Source organism: Mizuhopecten yessoensis, unplaced genomic scaffold, assembly GCF_002113885.1.
Source record: "Mizuhopecten yessoensis strain PY_sf001 unplaced genomic scaffold, ASM211388v2 scaffold7507, whole genome shotgun sequence".
Taxonomy (NCBI): domain Eukaryota; kingdom Metazoa; phylum Mollusca; class Bivalvia; order Pectinida; family Pectinidae; genus Mizuhopecten; species Mizuhopecten yessoensis.
The window spans coordinates 116,564-144,467 of record NW_018407082.1 but is presented as its reverse complement, the minus strand read 5'-3'; the positions used below and the strand labels follow the sequence as shown (position 1 = coordinate 144,467).

At 35.5% G+C, this 27,904-nt stretch overlaps 1 protein-coding gene across 1 annotated transcript in view; it reads right to left on the bottom strand.

The window, feature by feature from the left end:
• LOC110453790 (protocadherin-15-like) overlaps positions 1 to 27,543 on the bottom strand; it is a 103,825-nt gene extending 76,282 nt beyond the window's left edge. Inside the window, exons 1-2 of the mRNA XM_021502945.1 lie at positions 26,204 to 27,543; positions 4,213 to 4,306 (exon numbers count right to left, since the gene is read on the bottom strand). The gene's annotated coding sequence lies outside the window, so the exon portion shown is untranslated. The remainder of the gene's footprint in view (positions 1 to 4,212; positions 4,307 to 26,203) is intronic.
• Between the last annotated feature and the right edge of the window lie 361 nt (positions 27,544 to 27,904).

The window sequence follows — 27,904 nt, the reverse complement described above, 5'->3', positions numbered from 1 at the left end:
ATTGATTAATCTTCTATGGGATCATGTCAACAAATTCCTGTACGCTTGTACAGTACAGCTACGCTTTGTTTTATGAATTGTTTTACCCTCTATTTTTTTATTTTACCGAACATGCGAGGACAGTCTCATTTGTTTTAAAATGCAGGAAGTTTGCAGCACAAAGTAAGGAGCGCAATACACGTGTAAGACATGCTATTCGAAAATTATATGTAATTTTACCATTTCAAGGTACAGGAAGATCAAAATCAAGATGCGTGCGTTTTAAGAAAACATGTAGCGGCATGACGTAGGCAATAGTAATGAAAATTAAATCCTTTCAAACTTGGTAATGATTGTACGATCTTATGTTTTATACAGCATAACGCGAAATAAGCATTTTGTTGAGTCTTTGTCGTGAAACGCATTTATTATTATAGCCATGACCTTAAATTCGTCTGTTTACTGTCCATTCTTTCAGTTATACATGTGTATACAAATATGTATATTGTACTTCATTTTCCAAATCTGCAACTTTATTTCCTCATGCAACACATATTATGTGTCTGAGTGTCAATACAAATCTTGAATCTTGAATCTTGTTTACAATAATCTATTCTTAGATACGGGATTCCGATAGAGTTACCTGTATAGAAATACCTGAGTACGCGTCATAATAGTGCACGGTTGGACGCGCGCATTAGCCGGTCATAGATTTGGGGAAATAGGCATAGCAACCCGCCATAGCTCTTTGACACACAAAAAAAACTACAGAGAAACAGAAAGTATACAGTGTACTAGAAAGAAAATTGCAGTTTTACGTTAACGTAATGAGTTTATACAAGTAACTTTCCGTGAGCATTTCGGTTGTATTGCATGTTCAAGTAAATAGATAAAATTCAAACGCTCCACATATACTAGGGAAAACGGTTTCCATAGAGACACAGTACGGTACTGACGACAGTTTTATGCAAAGCAATTTACTTTTCAACGTCTTTTTCTAGAACGAATTTTGACAATTATATCAGATAAAACCTCCGACTACTATATTTTCTAGTACTTAAGGTTTTGAGTTCGTGATAAGAACAATTTCACGGAAGACATCTATTTTGCATAATAACATCCTGTCCTGAAACCGTAGGCGGCTCGGGAGTGATGCACAATGGACTTCCGTGACCTAGGCTCCAAACCGTGTTGGGCTGGTACAGCCAAGTAATCACAGATACACTAGTATATCCCTCAAATTCTTTCATATTTGACGGCGTGATGACAGATTAGTAAAAGCTTTCCTCTGACATGATAACCTTGCGGCCCTGTATATGTAATGGTTTTTTTTGTAAACGCTTACGTTGCAAAGACCTTTAGTTTTCACTTAGGAATATTAATATATATTGTAGGTATAATTCATTTGTGCACTAAAAGGTTCTGAAACTCGAAAATTGTAGTCTGCCGCTTTCATTCATCAATTTAAAGCGTACTTTTCAAAACAAATATAAATAAACCGACTTAATTTGCAGTGTCCATCTTTCGTTTTACACTTCATTGATGTAGGTACATTTCAATGGATCGCTAAAATAACACTTAAATTACAGATTCCAACAGCAATTTTACAAAATTAATGCTGGCTTAGCGATCTTAATTTACATGTATGTATAATATATTTGAATACAAAAACTGTCTTACACTTAAATTACAGTCTCCGACAGCAATTTTACAACATCAAGGCTTACCTAGCAATGCTGACATAGATAAAATTCATTTGTGCAGTAGAAGAATCTACCGCTTGATTTGCACTCTGCAACTTTCGTTTTTACAATATCGATGGTTTTTTTTATCAACATTAATATAGATGTATTTCAGTTGATCACTAAATAAGTATAACACTTAAATTGCAGTCACAAAACGAATGCTTACTTAGCAATTTTGATATAGGTAGAATTTACTTGAGCACGAAAAGGGTCTAACACTTAAATTGCAGTCTTCAACACCATTACGCTCTATTACTTTTCACTTAGTAATGTTTGGTTTAATCCATTTGAAAAATATATAGTTCTTTTTCTCCTGACATGAAACCGATGCACCGATGCTATCATTATAACTTTGAATTATAAACACTTAAGATTTTTTTTATCAAATATCATGGTATCAGTGCTATTATTAAATCTTTGAATTATTAACACTTAAGTTAATAACACTTAAGTTTCAATTACCAAATCAATTTTCACTTGGCAATATTGATAGGTATTATGCGTTGAAGCAACAGAGTGCGTTTTCTTTATTTATCATATATCATTGTATCAGTGCTATTATTATATCTAAATTATTAACACTTAAGTTGCAGACCCTGGCTTTCCAATTAACATTAACAACGATCAATGTTGATAAACGTATAATCTATTTAAGAGACAGAAGGATTTCCGTTTTTGCTTGGCATGGTACTGATGATGCCAGCTTTAAAATGCTGAATTTTAAACAATTAAATTGCAATCCCAGAACTTTCATCTTACAATATTAATGTTCACTTAGTAATTTATATAGATCTAGGTGTAATTCAACTGTTGAGCACTAGAAGTGGTGTGTTTTTTCATCGGACAAGATACCGATGTCATCTTTATAATGCTTAAAAGTAAACACTCAGGTCGCAGAACTCCCAACAATTATTCAAAAATAAACATACATTTGAAAAACTGTAAAACATTGTTTCGACCGACACGGTCCATATTACACCATTTTAACCATTTGGTTTACAACATTACGATGCAAAGCTTTTAATGTTTCATTTGCTATAATAAAATACCTATTATTCTTTTTAAGAGACCATCGTAAGGGAATCTTGTGATTACACCTATACAATAGGTAATTGATACAGTATTCCAAAAATGGATTTCACTGCTGAAAATGCTGATTCGTCCTTCTCTGAACATTTGATGATGCCGGGGACCAAACAGGTGGAAATCCAAATTGGTTCAAACGACTGTTGAAATATGAGGGGAGGTACGTAACCCCCCCCCCCCCCCCCCCCCCCCTTTTACACGAATGTAAAAGATAAAAATATCTGTGGAGTGCTGGTTGATTTTAAATTCGTACTTAGTGATTTATTAAGTAATTGTTAAGGAATGTGTCACATGATATGGTACCGATGCCATCATTTTCACACTTTTTATGCGAAACATATTTTTAACAAATATTCCGCTTTTCATTCATTTTAGTCAGAAACGGTAAATCAAAGCTTCCACAAGATACGGTACCTTCATGTCTTTACGTCTTTTTAATATTTTGTAGTAAAAATGCTCTTCTTATAAATACATTTAACCTTTTCCTTGCGAAAACGAGAATAAGTATTTGTTTAATACTTCTTTGCTTAGTGGTTTGGGGCAAACCTACACACTACAAAGCCTTTCGATGCTGTTTCAGTGAGCTTAATACATGTAGTGACAATTCTTTTATAATAGCGTTTTTTTATAAAAAGAATCGGGCGAGTCCAGAACATCTTTTTGAAGAGTTTGATGAATCCAACTACTAACAGATAGAGTGGGTTTACAAAAGGATTGCGAGTCCCATGGGAAAAAACATGAGTCCGGGATTCGTACATCAAAGTCCTAAAGGTTACTTTATAAACTGTTTTACACATGCCTAATAGCGTTTCATTTTTGCATCAGTGCATATACAACCCTATGTCGAAATTGTGTCCAATGGAGTAAAAATCTACAATAATACTTTTTTGCAAAACATGAATGTTAAACAGATTATATGTTATAAGTGTAACAGTAGAAAGAGAAATGCACCTGTTAGACCGGGATTCGAAATCGAGACCCTCCAAACTCTAGACAGACGCTCTAGCAATTGAGCGACCAAGGTTCCACGTTTCTGTTGGTATAAACGTTTATGACATCGTTTATTAACTATTTGTGCACCTGTTGACATCGATGATTTTTGTTCTATTTCCCCCTTTAAGCAAGACACAATGACGTAATTGTAAAGGTATTACGGAAACAACACTTCTCGAAAAACGTGCGGCAATGCGAAACAGATGTGTCTTTGACATTAGGATACCCGGGCTCCAGTTGTATTGTATGTCTGTCTAAAAGGTAATTCAGAACTACATTCATTTTAATGTTAACCTTAAAGTCCTTACATAATCACAGATTAATCTTAGCCAGCATAACATAGTTACCTCCCCTTGAGGTATGTTATGCTGGCGTACGTTACATTCTCTAGTTGTAAAGTGTCACTCACCTCAAATGCCGATCGCGGTCAGACTGTGTGTACACGTAGTAGGTCAATAAAACACGGTGACATCACAAGGGCTCATACAGATGAATATAACGACCTGTAAGATAGAATAGAAATAGAAGTAATGTGAGTTTTCATCGAGTATCATACAAATCCAGATATCATTATACAGAACATAATTGCATAACGTGGCAAAATAAATATACAAATTTTATCAATTGGATTTATTTGTTATAAGCAGTGGATTAACATTTAAAGGATTTGCAAAATGCATTCTAATGTAAGATAATGTTAATCACAAGACAACTAGACCAAATTGTAAATTCGAACCATTAGACCATGTAACATAATTATCTCTCGAAATACGAAGGATAGCATTTTGATGAAAAGACAAAGTGAGGATTTTCTTCACAATAAGCCTATTTCGTCCATTTGGACGCATTAGCACTTTCACCCCTGTGTAATTTTATAAGTGTCTACCTTGCAATGATCTGGATGAGTCCATTATGGTCTACAGTGGTTAAAGGGTTACGTGTGTTACAGGTGAAAATAATGAATATCCATACCTAATGTAAGGAATAGGGGCCAATAAACCCTTATGCAATGTTACAAACTTTGTAAAGGTTTTGGATAACAGGCACGTAAACTAGTACATGTATTCCTTGTGAATCTTGCCAGAATAAATTCCAGCTACGTTAAATATATTGTAATGCAGGTCTTATTGCACTTGATGCTTATCATTAATGAATATGAAAACGTTGCCCTGTGATTGCATTTCACCAAGTCGGCCGTTAAAAGGTACGTGGTCGCTTGCCTTCGGTTTCCTTCCACATTAAGACCCCCGCGCTAACAACCGGGCCAACAAGAGTGATTTATATAAGTTCATAATTGTTGAAAAATAAAAAAAAGTTTATATTTATATATAATTTTATATTTACAAGAAGTGTAAATGCTAGTCAGTTAAAAGGTTAACATGCATGTTCGTTTCATTTAGACGTTATAACTTATAGCATTGACGCCAGTACCGGTATTTGTAACGGCGAATAAATGGTATAACTAAAAAAACGTATGCTCAAGGACGTGTTGAACTAGTTCCGGTGTCCCTTGGAGATTGTCGGGAAATCTATTGTCTTGATGATCGTTCCTGTATCCAAGGTTACGTGATAAATAAACGTGATACTATCAGACCATTTTGTCAGAAATCAGCTATATGACAACATCAAATAAATCCGTTAGCTTGACAACCTGAACTGATGATATTGAGATGAGATTGCCAATGATTCAATGCTGCTTTGTAACGGGGGTATTAAACACGCTGACATACCCTTCATCGGATCAGTGTATATTACTGATTAATCTGGAGTCGAGAAATAATCTATAACCTCTTTAATCGTGTTATAGTACGACCGATAACTATCACTCTGTACATATTGAATGGACTGCATGGGACCGTTTCATTATCTATATTGGGATCATGATTCCAGGTCAGGAACATAATTTAATCTTCCTAGCCCCATTGGGGTTACGCTCACTGCACCCCTTGAATAGCTAAGACACTCAGTTTGCTACTTGATTGGTTTCAGGTAAAACTAACTAAGTTTGATGCCCGTCCATTAAAGATTACAAAGAAGCAGCACCACCATCAATGCCGATCAAGTTAAGAGTTGCGTTGTCGCACGATTCGTGTGTTGTTCATCAAAGGATCAAACTAGTCTTCTTGTATCACTAAGGTGGGAAGGTGAATCACAGAAAGGGTACAGAGCCTTCGAGTTCCTCATGACATAATACAGGGGTGAAAGGAACGTAAGAGAGCGGAACCACTCTAATTTCGAGAATGTCCTATAGTTCTAACTCACAACATCGGAATTCAGACAAAGTTATTTGAATGTAAACAACATATAGCATGTGATGGTAAAACGTACATAAATTATATAAACATATACTGTATTGTTAAGTAACAACTAACTTCCTACAAAGGGACGATCGTATAGGAACGTAACGGTCAATTGATGTCAGATGAATATTTAATTAAATTATGATTCGGGAAAGTTTCTTTGAAAGAACATTTATATAAAACGATTCATATTGTTTGGTTAGGCAGCTTCCCAATTATATTCAATACATTTACAGTGTAGATTCTTCTTTTCCAAATAAAAAGAGAAAGAAAATATGCCTGTTTTCATGTTTGTATCTCAAATCATCATCATCATTTTGTTAGAATTAATTTGATTAAAGGAAATGAACTAATGGATGCTTATTTCGATGTTGCTTTAATGTGCTATCATAGTTGAAATAAATGTGCCATCCCTACATCGCACAGTTTAATATGTTCATCTTAAAAAAAAAAGCGTCGTCTTAATCAAGAACATTCTACATTTCTGTTGCCAATCCTTTTATAAAAGGCTATGATCGAAATGGGATCGGTTTCATTTTTGATCCACATTTCTTCCACATTGCATACCTAAGTCCATCGTAGGGAGCAAACAAGGGTAAAGATAAGAGGTTCCAGGTAAAGATAAGAGGTTCCAGGTAACGATAAGAGGTTCCAGGTAAAGATAAGAGGTTCCAGGTAAAGATAAGAGGTTCCTGGTAAAGATAAGAGGTTCCAGGTGAAAATAAGAGGTTCCAGATAAAGATAAGAGGTTCCAGGTAAAGATAAGAGGTTCCTGGTAAAGATAAGAGGTTCCAGGTAAGATAAAAGGTTCCAGGTAAAGATAAGAGGTTCCAGGTAAAGATAAGAGGTTCCAGGTAAAGAAAAGAGGTTCTAGGAAGTCGATCAATTAACTCTAAATCAATAATTAAAATACATGTTTTGAACGGCATTTTTTCAGGAATCATGGTAAAAATATATGCAAACGTTTTGTATTCATATAGACATGGACATCGGAAATTGCCGTGCATTATCTATGTGTTACCGTAGGCGAAATCGGCTCGAACAATTTAGACACTTTGTATATGACATGTAGATGTTGAATAGATTGGTCTTAGCAATAGCAATGCCCCTATGATTCATGTTTATCGACAGCGAGACAAATAACTGCTTTTAACATTTAAACTAAACACGAATTTCCTACTTAATGAAGTTTTGTTGCCATGGAAACTGTATTATCTAAGCTAGTAGCTATGAGTCAGAACGATATTGATCTGTATATGATGTATACACATGTATATTGTAGACCTGTTCGGTAACATCCACATAATTCACTCAAATGTAGATCATTCTCCAAACAAATTGTTCAGACTTATTCAGTTTACCCTTTAGGTGAGTATTTTTCTCTAAAATTCCAGTAATGTTTATGCAATAATGTATTGTAGCTACAAACTTACACATAAAGGTGAATAGGAGAAATTGCAATCCACGACGCTCCTGGGGGTTTACTACATCTGTAGGAGACGTAAAATAATTCAATACTTCCAACAAATTGAATTCATATTTATATTTTGTCGAAATATAAATGACAAAATGTTTAAAAAAAAAAGAGGCAACTTTCACTTGAATTTTTGGCATGGATACAGAGTATGAACAATTGAATATAATAAATTCACATTTTCGAAAAGTAAATTTCAATTCAAGTAATGGGTGGAGATACATGTGTATAGAGTATAAAAGTCACGTATTCGACGATCATGTTTCAGTTTTAATCATAGATAGAGATTATTAACAACTGTGACTTGACAGAATGTGCAAAAACCATTATAGCTAAATATGTTTGTGATATGTTTTACGAGTAAATTTCAATTTGTAATCATATAAACTATGCATTTTAAACCCCAACAGACACTACCAAAAACATTCAAAAAAAGGACAGCATAATGTCAAATAGAGTTCAAACTATATCTGTAGCATTTCACATGGAAAAACTTGATTTGTAAATATTGTATACCAGTGTGATTAATGGTTTATTTTAGACTCCCTTTAGCCGTTACAGTGATTCAGGACCAGATATCAAAATTACTTCGCATGAATCACGATGTTGATGGCGGCCCCTAGCAGAAGTATCTAATTGTTGTCCGTGGTATCACTCTGGGCCTTAGGACACCCCTTTTCTTTTTCACTTTCATTTTATTTTAGTGCTAGAAATGGCCCCTAGTGGCGATCGAATGTCCGATAGTGAGATCTCGCCTCTCTTCGTGTCCAGCATTAACTTGAGCGGGCCACTGTGGTTAGGTCTATTCATTTTCGGCCTGACTATATTCGTTACAACGGGAAACTTCAGCCATTTGTCACCAGGACCTCACAGTCCAAGTCACAGATTAAGAAAACTAGATTAGGGAACACAAGGACAATCGTTCTGAAAGCGGGCGTCGGTAATATGTCATTTGCTATATCTAATCACAGCATTCGGAATCAAGAACTATATCTTTGTCGGTGAATCTGGTATGCAAACTCTACAAAGTGTATTAAGGACAGTAGAAACTCGTTATATTGCCACCATTTTCCAAAACTGCCTTCATTATTCTAGAGAATATTTGGCGTTATAAAGAGGTTTGGCAAGAACTTGGAGGAATGCACAAAGAATTCTTAAGAATCAAGAAATAGAAGCACTGACATTTGTTGGCGGTAAACAAGATGGTAAATGATACTGTATAGTGTAGTTCATGCCCAGCCTTGTAATGCGAGTGTCACAGGTATCTACGGACATTACGTTTACACATTACTACCGCTCACCAATGTATACGACGTTATAATGATGAATGGCCGAACATATTACGTCAAATCAATACAGGCATGTTTCAAACTAGAACAAAAATCATTTCAACAGCAAAAGTGATTTGATAAGCCAGGAAAACAAGGTGCGTTCGATTGCAGTCAAAAGCAGTTCCGGTTCGAAAATTACTTTAAAGGTATAGGCTTGTAAAACTAATTTGATGACAAACCTGGATTATCTTTCATCATCTCATTTTGAAACCATTATATGTAATTTGAATCTTTGATGTGACCTTCCATCAGCTTAACTACTTGTCTGTTTACGACATCGTCGTATATATAGTGACACTTAACCTAATTTCAAGTCACATATATGTTTCAATATTTAGCTTACCGATAAGGACCCGGATTTTCAAAGACCTGTCAGCTTAACGAGTCTTTAATAAGAATTTCCAAAATGTGTTTTTTGATAAATTTTTGAAAGTTTATTTATTAAGAAATTAAGAACATGTTTCGTTTATTTCATAAAATGGTCATTTTGAATCCTAAAAAAATAGAATTTCAGTTTAGATTTTTTTTTGAAATAAGTCAGCTTATAATTTTTTATTGTTGAGTTGCCGTAAAGCTGAGCATGTTTTTAACGACTCAATTCATCAGCCATTAACCAATATCCAAATGCCAAATGACTGTAAAAATGAAATTAGTGGACAAGGCATGTCAAAGGATTTATACATGTAATTGTTCTCCAGATATATACAGAACAATACTGCAATTCTACACAAATTTTCACAAATTTTATAATCATGCGTGCTATGAGTGAACCCTCCCCATGATCTGTCCTAGTCCTGGGACCCAGTGTTACTGTATAGGTACACGTTCGACTCTACAGCTGTGTAAGATACCATCTAGGTGGAGATGTATCGTGATCCGTCTGAGTTGACATTTCCTATTACAGTGTTCGCCGACCAGTCGTACAATCATCGGTATCGGTATATCTCGCTAGCGTTACGCAACACTGATAAAAGGCTTTCTCACACAAACAAAGTGCACAATCACATTGCTGTAGGCACTTATTCGTTGTACAGCAATATTTATTTGGCTACAATTGGGAAATCGCGTAGAGGAATTGCCTTCATGCTCTTTACCATCTGGAGGGTTATGTCTTTTAGACAAACATGTAACATATATATGTTTGTTCAGCTTAAAATTAAATTGGTAGCATTTTATTTTAACATTCGATAGTTTTACTTGCGTGTGATTTACCATGATATATGACACAGGATGAGATTGGATGATATTTTTTTCACAGATATTCGAATTGTGATAGGAACCGACTAGAAAAAATATTTAAATATGTAATACTTTGGTAAGTTTAATACGAATTTGGTGATTCATAACTAGTCTGATTTCATCAGTGGTGTTTATCACTGCAAGGCATTGACATGACATCAAAGAACTATTCGTGCGCGTCTTTTATGTGACAAAACCAAGCGCCTGACACATTGCTGATACTAATGTGACTACGGAGAAAACAAATTGAACCGCACTGTCCAAAATACTCGACAGATGTCTTCAAATCAGGCACTCGTGTTCTTTGCATCCAACCTTGTCGGGCAAGTGACGTCACAGCCAAGCGTTTGGTCTCTAGAGAGGCAAAAATGTCTTTGAATGAAACGCTTATTATATTGTATCATAATATTAATTACTAATTACGATACTGTACTTAATTAGTTCAGGATCAAATAGTAACAACAAAATAGCTGCGACATGTGTTTTGCGCCAACGACCTTCTTAGGGATTTTGTTTTTAGAATAAGTCAGATCAATACACCGTATATCTACGGCCTTCAGAAAATTCCAAAATGCATCTGTCTTTAGTTCAAAGAAGGTCAACGCTGTCTGTTCATATATAGACAATTATTGTCTTTTGTAGGTACAATGACATTCTGATGCCGGAAATAGACATGGCATTTAATTCAGTTCTCTGTATTATAGACACTGCCATAAATCAGCTTCATATGTTATCGACCTTGGACTTTGTAATATAGGATAAGTAAACCTGCACATAATGGAACTTAGTTGTCTAAAACTCAAAAACAGAATCCAAGAATACTACGACAAATGAGCATTGCGGAAGTGTAGATGCTGTGTGGGATAACAACATCTCTGTAGCTTGTCCTTATTCCGATGGGAAACAAATGTGCAGTATATAGATTGTGTACATGCATCTACATTTATTTTTAAAGGAAAGAGATAAACGTATATTGTGGGAAAACCGCTGATTTCACTGTGTTTTCATCATTGCTATGCGCTTGTGAAAGAAATTTGGCGCCGTGCTCACAAAACGAACATGCGAAACTGTATTGGATTAATATTGGATATCCCCGGCGTTTATTCGGTCATTTGTATTCCACACTTTCGATCCTAGGATGTTGGGTAATAAAGGACAGAAGATCATCATACAGTGACTTCAAAGACGAAGCCCTAACGCTGTGAACATCTTTTATACCAAGAAAAACCTGTTCGATCGCTTCTGTTTCAAGCAAATTACGTAATACATGAGGTTACTTTCCCTAGTATAGATTCCCTATACAGTTGCTACATCAAAGAAAGGTTAATTTGAATTCGATTAGCGCCATCAATGGGAACCGTGTGTTATCTCGACAGCGTTTAGGATTTACAACGCTCTAACATCCCGATGAAATTAAAGTTTAACCAACATTACAGGAATAATTGGCATAAAAAGTGAAACCTGTAAATAATTTAAGGAGAAATGTGGTACATGTGTCTACATATCATTGGTATGACGTCATAGTGATCGGATTTTTTTTTTATTTTGTCCCTAGTTAGCTGTGTGTAACTAACCGTGGTGTAGATACACACACTAACCTCGGTGGAGTTTAACTGATCTGCCACTGTAACGGTTCCCCAAGTTAAGGCAGTCAAACCAGTACTTTTACCAAGCATCGAAGATTATTTTACCAAATTTAGAATATACCGGAAAATTGGAAGACAGTCATGTGTTTATTGCTACATATAAATGAAGAGTGTAATGTAATTTGTTATTCTATAAATATCAGTAATTACATAAAAAAGTTTTATTTCGTCGATGAGTTTGACCTTTTCTACATAGACATGTTTTGATCGAAGGAAATGGGTGTTTTTATTGATAATAACTGTCAACGGATGTACATTCACAAGCGTTTAATTAAATACACAGAACGTAATTCCGGGTTTTTTTCTTGGTTGCAGACTATGAATGTTAAGAGCAAAATCAATGACCAAGACACACCAGAGGATTGCCGTTATTCTATTATAAGGAACCGTGATCGGACAATACGGTATAAAACAAGATTCTGGGATATTAATCTGTCTGATTTTGTACGCTCTCTTCGATTCTCCGTGACCTTCACCTTGGTTTCAGTTTTATTATTTGAAAAAGTAATGACATTGTTATGTTGACTGACCATTACAAAGAAATCTCACAGAAACAAATTAGTCCGCGGTCACCATAGAAACGACTCGTGTATTGGCCATCAGAGACAAATATGTGTGTTTACCCGTAGTGTCAACAAGCTGACGTCTATAAAATCAGACGTTTACAGTATTTATTACCGCTAAAACACATAACATCGAAATCTCAGGTCGCTGTATGTCAGGGGTTACTGGAAAAGCCCCAGAGATAACCTCATGCATAATTCATAACAAGATTTTATCTCCATGGCATTACCAACACATCGGCCGTACTCTCTATATTTAGGAAAAGGACAGTGGGATGATGAAACGTGCTTTTAGGGATCTTTTGACCAAATCTGAGGTATTAACTGCTCAGAAAATGTTGGTCAGGAATTGTTTCTGTGAAAGGTCCATGCATAAGGGCGGTTCGTCATTATTTTGTGTTGAGAGGTTTAAGGTCTGGAGACATCTGTCCACAACTCCGAACTAATTGATTTAGATTAGAGCATTTTATTATCTTTGTTGAAAGACCTAGTCTAAATGTGTGTATCGCAGGTTAACTATATTCCTGGAACAACAATGAAAACTGACATTTGCCCCTTTGCTCTTTGATACAAATTACATACGGGACATTCTACATACAAGTCTACCGATAGATGGCGCTTGACCTGGAAGACATCAGTTTGCGCATGTAACAATGCTATAATTTGACCATGGTCAAACGGTAATTAGATGCAGACACATAAACCAACCTAAAAATGTTCCAGAACTCTTTATGGCTAGCTTTTAAGTATGATTTGTCTGACTGCAGTTATTTTGTTTGGACGTCAAATGTGAATGTCGCCGATATTTGTCCATATACCCTTGGTATAGTATATACCCGACAAACTGTTGATTCGATCTTTCGGTAAATGGACTATTCACCACCTGTCTACAGTTTCAGGCGATTGAAAACAAATTCATACACACAGGCGATGATAACCTAGTGTGAACAAACGAAAGTCCAATTTTAGTAGTTGGAATAAGAATGGGTATGAAAAGATTTTTTTTAAATTGTCAAGTTAAGAATGTAATGTTACATGAGTGTGAATGTTATTGGGCAAGACAATAGAAAACACACAACTGTAGATCAACGCAAAAAAAAAAAGTGATGCATCGTCAAGAATATTAAGATATGTTCTCTTAATTTTTACGTTAAGAAAGTGTTCGATTAATTGATATCAATTTTATATATCTTTTTTATTTCAACGTGTATCAATAACTCTTGTTAGCACGAATGTTAGCGCTGGGCGGTTTAAATGTGAGGTAAACCAGAATACCTGGAGAAAACCCACATATTCGGGCAGGCGATCCCATCAGGGAATCAACCGCCGTTGTGAATTACTCTGGATGGAAATTGTGCACTTTACAGCTATATCTACCGAATAAAAATGCAACACTCGATGAAACGACTTCTCCTGTATGGTATTGGTAGGTATGGAAACAACGTAACATGGAAGGTGTGAAATGTGGTTGGCATCATTGGACAGATTCTTTCACTAATGTTCTTTATACACGCAGGTTGTATTCGCAGTAGGTAGATATGAATTCTGTTTCCTGCCAAGAAACATTTGGATTGCTTCAAGTTTTTGTATTGGAATACAGAAAACATTTGCATATACAAGCATGAAAAAGTTATACAGATGTACGAATTTCCAATTTATAGATGAAACATCTAATCAGTGAGTGACGTCAACATGAACCAAGAAATGTCCTGAAAATAATCAGCCAGAGAGGACTTTAGGTGATCGTGCGAGCGTTCATAAAAAGCATGACGGTGGCAGTAAATTCCACCCTATACAATCTGTCCTAACTGTAAGGCCTACGTGCTTTAACGGAGCTTTGTGTCAGGTAATGCATCAGCGCCTGGCTTTAGAATGTTAAAAAAATCCATTCTGAACTACATTGACAAGGATACACCTGTATTTAACTCCCCAACCTGTAAGTGAAGTGTTAGTGCAATCCAGCTCGATTTGTCAACAGTAATGTCACGTGTAGCTTAACTTAGTAGCAACACACTGTTATCAAGAATCCACTAATCCTCTAATTATAAGGTTTTTGTTAACTTGTTATGAAAATGAATTCGAAATATATCCAGTTAATTGACGTTGTACCAACCGTAAACCGGAAGTTGGGGTTTCAAATAAACAGTTGTTTGCAACGATAAATCTGATTGGTCTACAACTGTTAATCAAACCTGCTTCCCCGAATGCTACTATAGAAGAGACACACCTCACACGTACTTGCACTTGTACATGACACAGAGGATTGTTTTACAATCGCACAAATCAGATTTGTGTTTTCTTTGGATGAGTCGGCATTAAGAAAATATAATTAGTTAACTTTGAGCGAAATTGTTTCATATTTTCCCCCAGAAACGTAGAAAAGCTGATACACAGAAATGACTGAAATATTAACACAAGCTGATACCAGTATGCTACCATGTATACTTATTTGACCGATAAATCAAATTAAATATGTCCCTTCTTTTTGTTCAAATGTCAAAGGCTACAATTTACTTTGGGATTTCATTTCTACTGTAAACACGTGTCCAAACTGCTACATATCGAGACTCGGCTCACGTCATGTGACTGGGGATGACATTGCAGGACGTTTATCACCTATCCCGGTATAGTATAGGTAGTCACCAGATGGGCATTTAGTGTACATTTAAGTATATATCAATGAAGGTGTGTGTGTGTGGGGGGGGGGGGGGGTGGGGCAATTTATTGAGATAGTCGTGACGTAACTACACCTATAAGGCCCTCATTTAGTCTAAGGTCTAAGATACTACTGTCGAAACAATGGCATAGTCACTGTGGTTTTAGATATTTCTACGATCCATCCTTGGGCGGCTATTAACCTTAGCCAACAACTTTTTTTAAGGTCGTATTTTCCCATTGGTACGGATTTAATAGGTTCACATAAGGACATTTGAAGAAGAAAAAAAAACCAAAATCATTAAGAGCCCCGTAGAAACACTGAAATCATTAAAGCGTCCTCAGTACATCAGTATGTTAAGCTACTCAGGATATTATTATGTACAGTTTTTGTCAGGAATTGGTGCTGTGTATCTGTACAATGGTCACAAGGCCACCAAGCGTACGTACGCGACATCATCTCCGGGCTTAACACAGTTCTATAGGATCGGCAGGTGTTTGTGGAGCGATGACACACAAATCTTAAACCGCGTCTCCTGCATAAAACAAGAGAGCAGGTGCCAAGGCCGTTCCCTGTATATTCCAATGATAGTATTATAGATTTAAAGCCGTTAAGAAATGATATGATTGTCAGAAAACACGCAATAACTTAACCACGTGACCACATATATGTGTACAGCACCGGTCTTTTAGCTCGCCTTTTTTTACTGCTGCGGTTCGCTAAGTGGTTTGTTTTCGAGGTGTTCCTTCGCCAATCTCTTGGGCATTAATTAGTGAGCTGCTACAAATGGAATTCTTCAAACTACTCCAAGATCCATCTCCCTGTTTCCGGGCAGGGGCTTGTTTCAACTCCCTTAAGTCGTGTCCGTAGCACTCTCTTGCATGTATTATTAGTGTTTCGGCCTCAAAAGGACAACTTTGAACCTTCACATAAGATAAACGGGCATCTAGTCAGTGAAAAACGAAATTGCACCGACGACTGTTCCATAACTGCGATTAAGTGACAATAAGCATACCATCACCTTACTCATAAGCTATTATGAAGAACCTTACAAAAGCCGGAAATATCAGTTGTTCGTGTCGCAGCACATTAGATGATATATATTGATAAATATTGTAAACTACGGCGACCGATGGCGCCGGCCTAATCCTTTCAACGTTGGTACAGACTTGCAATATGGTAGCGGTACATAGTAAACTGTACATAACACTTTACGTTGATACAAGGTACGGTCATGCTGACTTTAGCTTGGTTTGGTGCGGTGAAGGGTTTGACGTTATTACAAAAACCAAGCTCTCCAGCAGGTTCAAGAAAAGAAATAGCCTACTGTATCCGACTACATGTCGTGAAAGGCGACTAATATGGGCCCCTGCAGAATCCTGCTTAACGTCAGCATTTAGGGTTATCGCGACAACTGGTTTACCGTCGTCAGTATAATGGTACCGGGTGGAATGCTGTGATGGGTGTCTGTTAATGGCCGTTAAACAAAATAAAACCAAACCAAGCAAAAGCCAAGGCCACCTTTCTCTCTCGAGTACAACGATCGTCACACATATTTTATAATGTGCCCCTATAGCTAAAACATTTTTTAATATATGGTTTTATACTGGGTCATATCCTACATCGAGCTAACCAATCCTGCCAACCAGATGCTTGCTTGGCTTTTCCTTCGAACGTAAAATTTCCGTCAACAGAATGTAGGCATTTTACGACTGTCTTTCTTCAAAGGCAATAACTTTCTATCCGATGTAATTAATTCCTTCGTGTTAATGCTGTCCTTTGATTTCTGGCTCAGTGTTCACGAGCAGTCAAAAGTAATACTTATTGAGAACACAGAAGAGTTCCATTTTCGCTTCCATGCCAAGGAGACGTTTTGAGGCGAACAGGCTCCATGTTTTAAGCTATATCGAGATTTCCTGTGAATTTATCGGGTCAAAGATGCGACACAGGCGACCGAGATAACGCTAAAATAATCAAGTTAATGAAACCTGCACTAAAAATCTCCCAGTTTTCCATGAAAAATCACATCAACCCTGCCTGATCAAAATTCAGTATACCCATCGCGTTAGCATTGGCATGACCCTAAATTGGCAGTATCGACCCTCAAGGTTGTTATCAATTTAAAGATAATACAACTAGTTTCTCCCGTTTCACTTTACACATACATAAATAAATGCATTTACTTTGACCAACAACCATAGCAAGTAAACGCATTTTCCATATTTTAACTGACATATATCTCGACATACCCGGTACATCACACAATACATTTACAGGAACCCGCTCTGATCTCGATCTCGAGACGTGAACGATAAGTAAAGATTGCAATCGACACCAAACTCTTATTGTCAATGAAAAAATGAATCATTGGAAGTACGAACGTAAAATAAAGTGTTGAAAATTAAAATCATTACAAAATAAACAGTAATTGCACTGAAAACACAAACCCAATGATCGTTTGTTGTCAACGAAACAGCATAGCGGTATCACATTTAGTAACGAATCTGTCCTCGCAGTACTATATCATCAGTTGACTGCCCCGATTTCATCCCCTCAATCTTGAATCCTCCGCCTCAGTTTTCCTCCACTGAATCCCATTTAGACTCCGCCGTCCATACAAACCAATATTTCAAACTGCAATTGACTCAGGGAAGGCATGTAACTTATCGAAAGGGACAAATAATCTTCAAATAATATTTTCTTGTTTGCTTTCCTTTTGCATGGGATTCTAATCCTGTGGCAGATACCTTGCTTTTGACTTCATGGCTTCAAATATGTTATATTCCCACGCAAATTGGAACCAGAAAAAAGTAACCGAAAACAACAGACTGACATTCCACACAGGGCTGTCATATAATAAAGATAACAAAAAAAGTAGGACCAAAGATATGATAGCAAGTGTGTCAGGAAAATCAATTGTATCTCCTTCAATGTTTCTGAATCAGAAAGAAAAGAAAAAAGCCTATCCTTATAAGAGCGCAAACATTACATTTGCAATGCCATTTCATGACAGTATACCGTAACGTTTTGGGTTTTTTTGCTAGCGGGGCTATAACTTTCGCGATTCTCGAGGACATTGGGGTTTTTTTGGCGAAAAATACATCCCGTAAAATTAATAACAGATAATGCAAACCTTACCGTGGCACAATGTGACAACTCGACCTGAATCCCGCGAAAAAATATATCCCGCGAAATTAAACATTTAAACAATAGTAATATAACCATAACAAAAAAATAACTGCCGCGCAATTGTCCACGTAGACAGTAAGCTATAATTACTGTAGGTATAATTACGGTGTAAGCGGTAAGCTATTTCTGGTGTAGTGTTTACAGGAACGTAGGAGGAATCGGCCGACACGAAACTGTGACAGACGCCTTCTCTCTAACACCGGATAATTTGGCGCATCCTTTACTTCTCATCAAATATTCAGACTGTCCATTAATACGCAATGGTGGGCTTTGAAGTGGGTAGGGTTAAGTGTGGCCGTACCTGGGCACGTGCTACTTTACACCTGACGACCCAAGCCTCATTAACATATGATCCAGTGTAGTACAAGCACTAATCCCGATGTTTACGTATATGGCTCCTCCAGCGCTGTTAGTGGTGGTCCAAATCGTTTCTAGTCGGTCTAGATTGGGATATGTTCAAGTACGGCTAAACTTGGGCACTGACCGTAATTTACGGGATTCGTACAGTTATACAAATACCTCGTTGCTTTAAAAATCTTTTGGGAAAACAATGCTATCGAACCATAAATCAATACTGATTGAATATATCAATCATGATTCAAAGGCAATTTTCAAGAATCATGAGGATTTACCAAATTAATTACTCTTGTCTGCGTAACGGTGTTCCACGGCTGTTGTACCAAACACGGGCTCCATGTACATGCTCAATGGACACAGGTCATCCCCTAGGAGTCCATCAGTCTTGGACACTAAATCACATGAGTTGCAGTTAGGACAATCCATTACACGACGGCTAATGTACCCTTTCAGTAGACAGTATCTGTCTATAGCTACCTGTTGATGTGGCGATCTCTAGTGGGCAACGGTAGTCCCAAAAGCAAGCAATCTTTGACTGATTGTATTTTTAAATAAATGACGTACCTTTAACCGTTTTGCTTTTGTTACTGCTTTTCTTTTGCAATTTTGTCGCTCAGTTTGAGATTGAGATTCTATTGATACTTTTGTACGCATTGCCATCATACATTTTGTACATCAATTAATTGCTACATTAACAGTACATTGACAGCGCCAGTACCTAATCGTGACCCCGCGGATACACACAATGTACAATGTATTTAAGGACATGGGGGGAAATGTATGAAAAAGGTTAACGACAGTTGGTTAAGCAAGTAAAGTTCCTAAGTCAATCCTAACTATAACAAATCTGTCGACAAATGAGTTTGCGGGTACATGTATTGTACATGTATGTATTCGTTAGATAGACAGGGCTTATTCATATCTCTAATTTAGTTCGAGTTGATTTGATAATTTTCTCGAGATATGTGTTTATTAATCTCGATTTGTCAAACTCTTAGTGTTACTCTCTTAATGTTGATGCCAGGCAGTGCAGTTCTCGCCTTGTCGAGATACATGTAGGAAGTTTACGTTAATGCTATAATGTCGAGATTTGACGATGTTATTTTCGTTTTGTCGAGATCTGACCGTGTTAGTCTCATTTTGTCGATATTTCAGTGTTTTTTATCTCGTAATGTCGAGATCTAACAGTGTTACCCTAGTTTTGTGCGAATTGAGTAACCTTTATTTTGTCGAGATCTGACAGTATAACTCTCGTTTTTCCGAGATTTGTTTTACTTCGATTTCGTCGAAATCTGATAGTGTTACTCTCATATTGTCGAGACCTGACAGTGTTCCTTTCGTGTTACTTTCATTTTGTCTAGATTTGACAGCTTAAATCATGTAGTACATTTCATATATTAAGATCTGACAGTTTTACTCTCGTTTTGTCGAGATCTGTGTTCCGAGATTACAAAAGTAGTGCTCGTTTTGCCGAAGTCCTATCGCGTTCTAAAGCACGGCCGGGATGAGAGAGACAATGGCGGCGATGATCTACAGCCGTATTCATTACTTTATCGGGGTCGAGGATGGCATAATAAATTGCATGATGGGGCGTTCATGTCGTAATCTTTTGTCAGAATGTCATAGAGCGATTTATATTTCCTCTGGACGAGACACAGACTGACTGCAATGGTGTAACCATTTACTCGTGTTTTAAGCGACAGTGCGGATCAGATCTGCCCAGGCCAACGATTAACTTCACCCATCACTTTCAAACAGAATGCAGAGAAAAGTTACAACCACTAGACAGGATCAACTCAACCTGGTCGATTCCCTAATGCACCTGTCTATCCATACAGCAGAAAACTCGACTCTCTAGACGGTTCATACATGTTTACAAATAGTGTTAAACAATTGAATAACTGGCTTTTTGAAGTTAGCTGCACACTTTATTGGTAACCATACATATTATAGCTCCCGCATGGTGGCTTCGGAGAACATAGACATATAAACATGCATGTATTTATAAAACTGTCATACACATCAATTTTAATCATTTTCATCCATGAAGATTACGTAATGTTATTTGAATTGAACATCTATGGACTTATGTATGTAATGTGTTTTGGTGGTGAGTTACTTCTGGTCAATAAATTGTAGTGGTTCTTTTCTTTCCTGTACAAACAAATATTTAATTTTACGTTGTAAAACCTATATATTGGGTTACTAATTCAAAATGTTGTTTTCACAACACCCCAACAAAAGCTATGAATCTGTTCGAGTCATTCCGTCATACTGTTAGAGTCGTCGGAGACCAATTACGTTTTGACCACTGAAATTCACGATTGATTTCCGTTTGTTGTTGTCTGGCCTGTTTTTTTTTATATATACAGTGCTATAAAAGGGTGTTGTAAAATAGTAGTGTCTGCATAAAGGACTGAATGACAAAACGACAAAAATATTTCATTTTCATGGTTACCAAAGAAAGCAAATTAAAGTATTACAGATACACACAAATTATCACAGAAGCCTATACAGTACCATATATATATATACAGTACCGTAGAACTATATACAGTACCATAGATATGTATACAGTACCATAGAAATACATACAGTACCATAGATATATATACAGTACCATAGATATATATATAGTACCATAGATATATATACGGTGCCATATATCTATATATACAGTACCATATATATATATACAGTATCATAAATATGTATACAGTACCATAGATATACATACAGTACCATAGATATATATATAGTACCATAGATATACATACAGTACCATATATATATACAGTACCATAGATATATATACAGAACCATAGATATACATACAGTACCATATATATATACAGTACCATAGATATACATACAGTACCATAGATATACATACAGTACCATAGATATACATACAGTACCATAGATATACATACAGTACCATAGATATACATACAGTACCATAGATATATATATAGTACCATAGATATATATACGGTACCATATATATATATATAGTACCATATATATATATACAGTACCATATATATATACAGTACCATAGATATACAGTACCAAAGATATATATACAGTACCATAGAGTAGAACTATATACAGTACCATAGATATGTATACAGTACCATAGAAATACATACAGTACCATAGATATATATACAGTCCCATAGATATATATACAGTACCATAGATATACAACAAGTACCATATATATATATACAGTACCATAGAAACATATACAGTACCGTAGATATATATACAGTACCATAGATATATATCCAGTACCATAGATATACATACAGTACCATATATATATATACAGTACTATAGAAATATATTAAGTACCGTAGATATATATACAGTACCATAGATAAACATACAGTACCATAGATATATATACAGTACCATAGATATGTATACAGTACCATAGAAATACATACAGTACCATAGATATAGATACAGTACCATAGATATATATACAGTACCATAGATATGTATACAGTACCATAGAAATACATACAGTACCATAGATATATATACAGTATCATAAATACATATACAGTACCATAGATATATATACAGTACCATATATATATATACAGTATCATAAATATATATACAGTACCATAGATATACATACAGTCCCATAGATATATATACAGTACCATATATATATATACAGTACCGTAGAACTATATACAGTACCATAGATATGTATACAGTACCATAGAAATACATACAGTACCATAGATATAGATACAGTACCATAGATATATATACAGTACCAAAGATATATATACAGTACCATAGAGTAGAACTATATACAGTACCATAGATATGTATACAGTACCATAGAAATACATACAGTACCATAGATATAGATACAGTACCATAGATATATATACAGTACCATAGATATGTATACAGTACCATAGAAATACATACAGTACCATAGATATAGATACAGTACCATAGATATATATACAGTACCATAGAAATATATACAGTACCGTAGATATATATACAGTACTATAGAAACACATACAGTACCATATACATATATATACAGTACCATAGATATACATACAGTCCCATAGATATATATACAGTACCATAGATATACAACCAGTACCATATATCTATATACAGTACCATAGATATACAGTACCAAAGATATATATACAGTACCATAGAGTAGAACTATATACAGTACCATAGATATGTATACAGTACCATAGAAATACATACAGTACCATAGATATAGATACAGTACCATAGATATATATACAGTACCATAGATATACATACAGTCCCATAGATATATATACAGTACCATAGATATACAACCAGTACCATATATATATATACAGTACCATAGAAATATATACAGTACCGGAGATATATATACAGTACCATAGATATACATACAGTCCCATAGATATATATACAGTACCATATATATATATACAGTATCATAAATATGTATACAGTACCATAGATATACATACAGTACCATAGATATACATACAGTACCATAGATATATATATACAGTACCATAGATATATATATAGTACCATAGATATATATACGGTGCCATATATCTATATATACAGTACCATATATATATACAGTACCATAGATATACAGTACCATAGATATATATACAGTACCATAGATATACAACCAGTACCATATATATATATACAGTACCATAGATATACAGTACCAAAGATATATATACAGTACCATAGATATATATACAGTACCATAGATATATATACAGTACCATAGATATACATACAGTACCATAGATATATATACAGTACCATAGATATATATACAGTACCATAGATATATATACAGTACCATAGATATATATACAGTACCATAGATATATATACAGTACCATAGATATATATACAGTACCATAGATATATATACAGTACCATAGATATATATACAGTACCATAGATATATATACAGTACCATAGATATATATACAGTACCATAGATATATATACAGTACCATAGATATATATACAGTACCATAGATATATATACAGTACCATAGATATATATACAGTACCATAGATATATATACAGTACCATAGATATATATACAGTACCATAGATATACATACAGTACCATAGATATATATACAGTACCATAGATATATATACAGTACCATAGATATATATACAGTACCATAGATATATATACAGTACCATAGATATATATACAGTACCATAGATATATATACAGTACCATAGATATATATACAGTACCATAGATATATATACAGTACCATAGATATATATACAGTACCATAGATATATATACAGTACCATAGATATATATACAGTACCATAGATATATATACAGTACCATAGATATATATACAGTACCATAGATATATATACAGTACCATAGATATATATACAGTACCATAGATATATATACAGTACCATAGATATATATACAGTACCATAGATATATATACAGTACCATAGATATATATACAGTACCATAGATATATATACAGTACCATAGATATATATACAGTACCATAGATATATATACAGTACCATAGATATATATACAGTACCATAGATATATATACAGTACCATAGATATATATACAGTACCATAGATATATATACAGTACCATAGATATATATACAGTACCATAGATATATATACAGTACCATAGATATATATACAGTACCATAGATATATATACAGTACCATAGATATATATACAGTACCATAGATATATATACAGTACCATAGATATATATACAGTACCATAGATATATATACAGTACCATAGATATATATACAGTACCATAGATATATATACAGTACCATAGATATATATACAGTACCATAGATATATATACAGTACCATAGATATATATACAGTACCATAGATATATATACAGTACCATAGATATACATACAGTACCATAGATATATATACAGTACCATAGATATATATACAGTACCATAGATATATATACAGTACCATAGATATATATACAGTACCATAGATATATATACAGTACCATAGATATATATACAGTACCATAGATATATATACAGTACCATAGATATATATACAGTACCATAGATATATATACAGTACCATAGATATATATACAGTACCATAGATATATATACAGTACCATAGATATATATACAGTACCATAGATATATATACAGTACCATAGATATATATACAGTACCATAGATATATATACAGTACCATAGATATATATACAGTACCATAGATATATATACAGTACCATAGATATATATACAGTACCATAGATATATATACAGTACCATAGATATATATACAGTACCATAGATATATATACAGTACCATAGATATATATACAGTACCATAGATATATATACAGTACCATAGATATATATACAGTACCATAGATATATATACAGTACCATAGATATATATACAGTACCATAGATATATATACAGTACCATAGATATATATACAGTACCATAGATATATATACAGTACCATAGATATATATACAGTACCATAGATATATATACAGTACCATAGATATATATACAGTACCATAGATATATATACAGTACCATAGATATATATACAGTACCATAGATATATATACAGTACCATAGATATATATACAGTACCATAGATATATATACAGTACCATAGATATATATACAGTACCATAGATATGTATACAGTACCATAGATATACATACAGTACCATAGATATATATATACAGTACCATAGATATATATACAGTACCACATTTACACCTACGCATTACTATGACAAAGTGATTCTGACACTTTTGTTGGAACATAGAAGATTCACATACATGTACACAGCCATAGAAACACATACAGTCCAGTCAAACTATTAAGGTACATTAGAAACACAAAGCATCATTGGCATTTGTAGAGTACTCAAGCAACATTAACAATATCACAGAAACTAGGACAGTAAATAGCACTGACAAGACCTTGGACACACCTATAGTACATTCCATGACCATCCTAAGTAATTATTCGATAAACATAGTAATTTTCTCGAAGTTAACACATTCTATCTTAAAGCCGGACCCGTTCCACCTGATTGGCGCTTTTTTTGATTATACGCATACAATGAGGTAGCCCTCTTACAAATGTTAGCCACCAAACATCGCTACCCATCAACCGCGACGAGGAGATTTCTGTATATGAACATCATTTATATGTATCGAGTCTGTATTGACCTACAAATACCAGGTAACCATATATGTCTGTATTCTTCGTCTTTTTTCAGATACGAGGAAAATAATAAAGATACCAAGCCCCCAATACAGGCGATACAGGTATGCATTGTACCCTGGTATACAAAGGTAAGTAGGTTCGTGACGTTAGGTCGGGAGCCTGGGGTGACAGTTTCTATAATAGGGACGCACTACAATAGTAGGGCGATAATTTGATCACAAGGCAAAAGGGGTTGTTAGATGCGTCCACCATGTGTATCCAGCTATAGCGATGTAGCCAGAAAATACAACCGCCGTGGGAAAGCAGGTAAAATGCAACACAAACATAAGGCTAGAATGGAAAAAAATAGCATCTTACCTGTATACACCTGCTGATTTAGATCCGTGTCAAAACGAAACCATCTGGTTAAATACACATTAATTTGGCCACTGTATCAGCTTTCTTTACCGAGTATGTGTTGAGTAGTGCTATAAATCCCAAGGGTTTTAATTAAGGGTGTAGTCCGGCCTTCCAATCCCTCTGACCCAGAAGAGCAGACGACAAAAAAAATGTTAAGATCGAAATTCGACTGACAAGTCCAATACACACGCTTGTTTATCAACATAGACTGAGCCTTCTTAAGCTTTTCTACTCCACAAGCTTAATGGTCTATTCCCGGAATGGACTTCCTCGTAGTCCCGACCGGACAGTATTTAGTGTTTAGAATGTTGGTAGTGTGGAGACTGTAGCGTGCTGCGTAAATAACAGTTTCCAATGCGTTTCGTTAGAACGATTTGTCACTTTCCAAAAGTCTGCCTTAGCGGTGACGGCCCAGTGTGTCGAGATGTGATAACGCTAAGAGAGACATCAGTAGATAAAGTCTAAACCCCCGAAGCCTTTTTTTAATTCTCACCTACACGATGGACGCCCGCGGACATATTGATGAACTGATTGGCACCGTATTCACAAACCGAAATTCCGAGCTCAATCGACCTTTACCGGCGTCAGAAATACTCCCTGGTATGGAGCTAATTCTTGCCAATCCTAGCACCAATAGGCCTTATAACCCGGCAGCATTCGAAGTACTTCTTCAAATACCCTGATTAGTTATAATGTAGCTCGCGGTTTCAGCCACGCGACAGTGAAGTCTTAATACGCTTATAGCTGAGTAGACCTTTTAATGAATCCTGGGGCTGTTGTGTTAAAGGAAACCCTTTAGAACAAGTCCGTTAGGGATTGACTGTCACAGACAGAGGTACAGTTGGCGCATGCTTGCTTTGGGATCTATAGATCCTGTTTTTGTGGTGTGTCTCGCGTGTTGCACACTGGTAAGAAGTCCAGTGAACTTTCAAATACATCTATTTGAAGCGATACGTGGCGATGCTGATGGGGGCCGCGAGCTTGGAATGCTGGAACGGTCGCTAGACGTCCCTGACACAATCACAGACGGCAGATAACCAAACACTGCACTGTGGTTATAGGTGATGTTATCAGGCACTGCACTGTGGTCCTAATTGAAACAAAATCGTCGTATTATTTGTTTTTATCCAAAATCACAATAAACGTGCTTTCGTATTAAACAGAAGTGTTGGGGACATGTAGAAGTATCACAAGTCTATATATACATGTATATCCACAGAATGTCAGGTCAAATCACTGCAATGACCGTCTTTGTAGCCTACTCCTACCACATGGGGTTTATTCTGGGAGGCGTGTCGTCTGCTGACCGGTTGTGAACCAGCTATAGATGTCCTCTACAATCTTACTGAGCAGACGACAATAACAGGGAACAATCATCCAATCAAATCCAAAGCCTTAAAAAATCCGGAATTAGTCATGCGGAACAGACAAACAATTGTCCCGGTTTAACATCACTTTTAATTTCCCAGTGAAATGTAAAATTTCTGTAAACACGGTTTTACCCATCCAGTTTAAAGGCCACACACTTGTCATTCGTATATTACGAGCCATGTACGGAATTTGGTCATGCATTATATTGTCCTGGTCTCCCTGTAACAGTACGGCGTACCCCTGTAGTTAATACAGTTATTCGGTTCACAAATGTTGTCGGTATTCAAA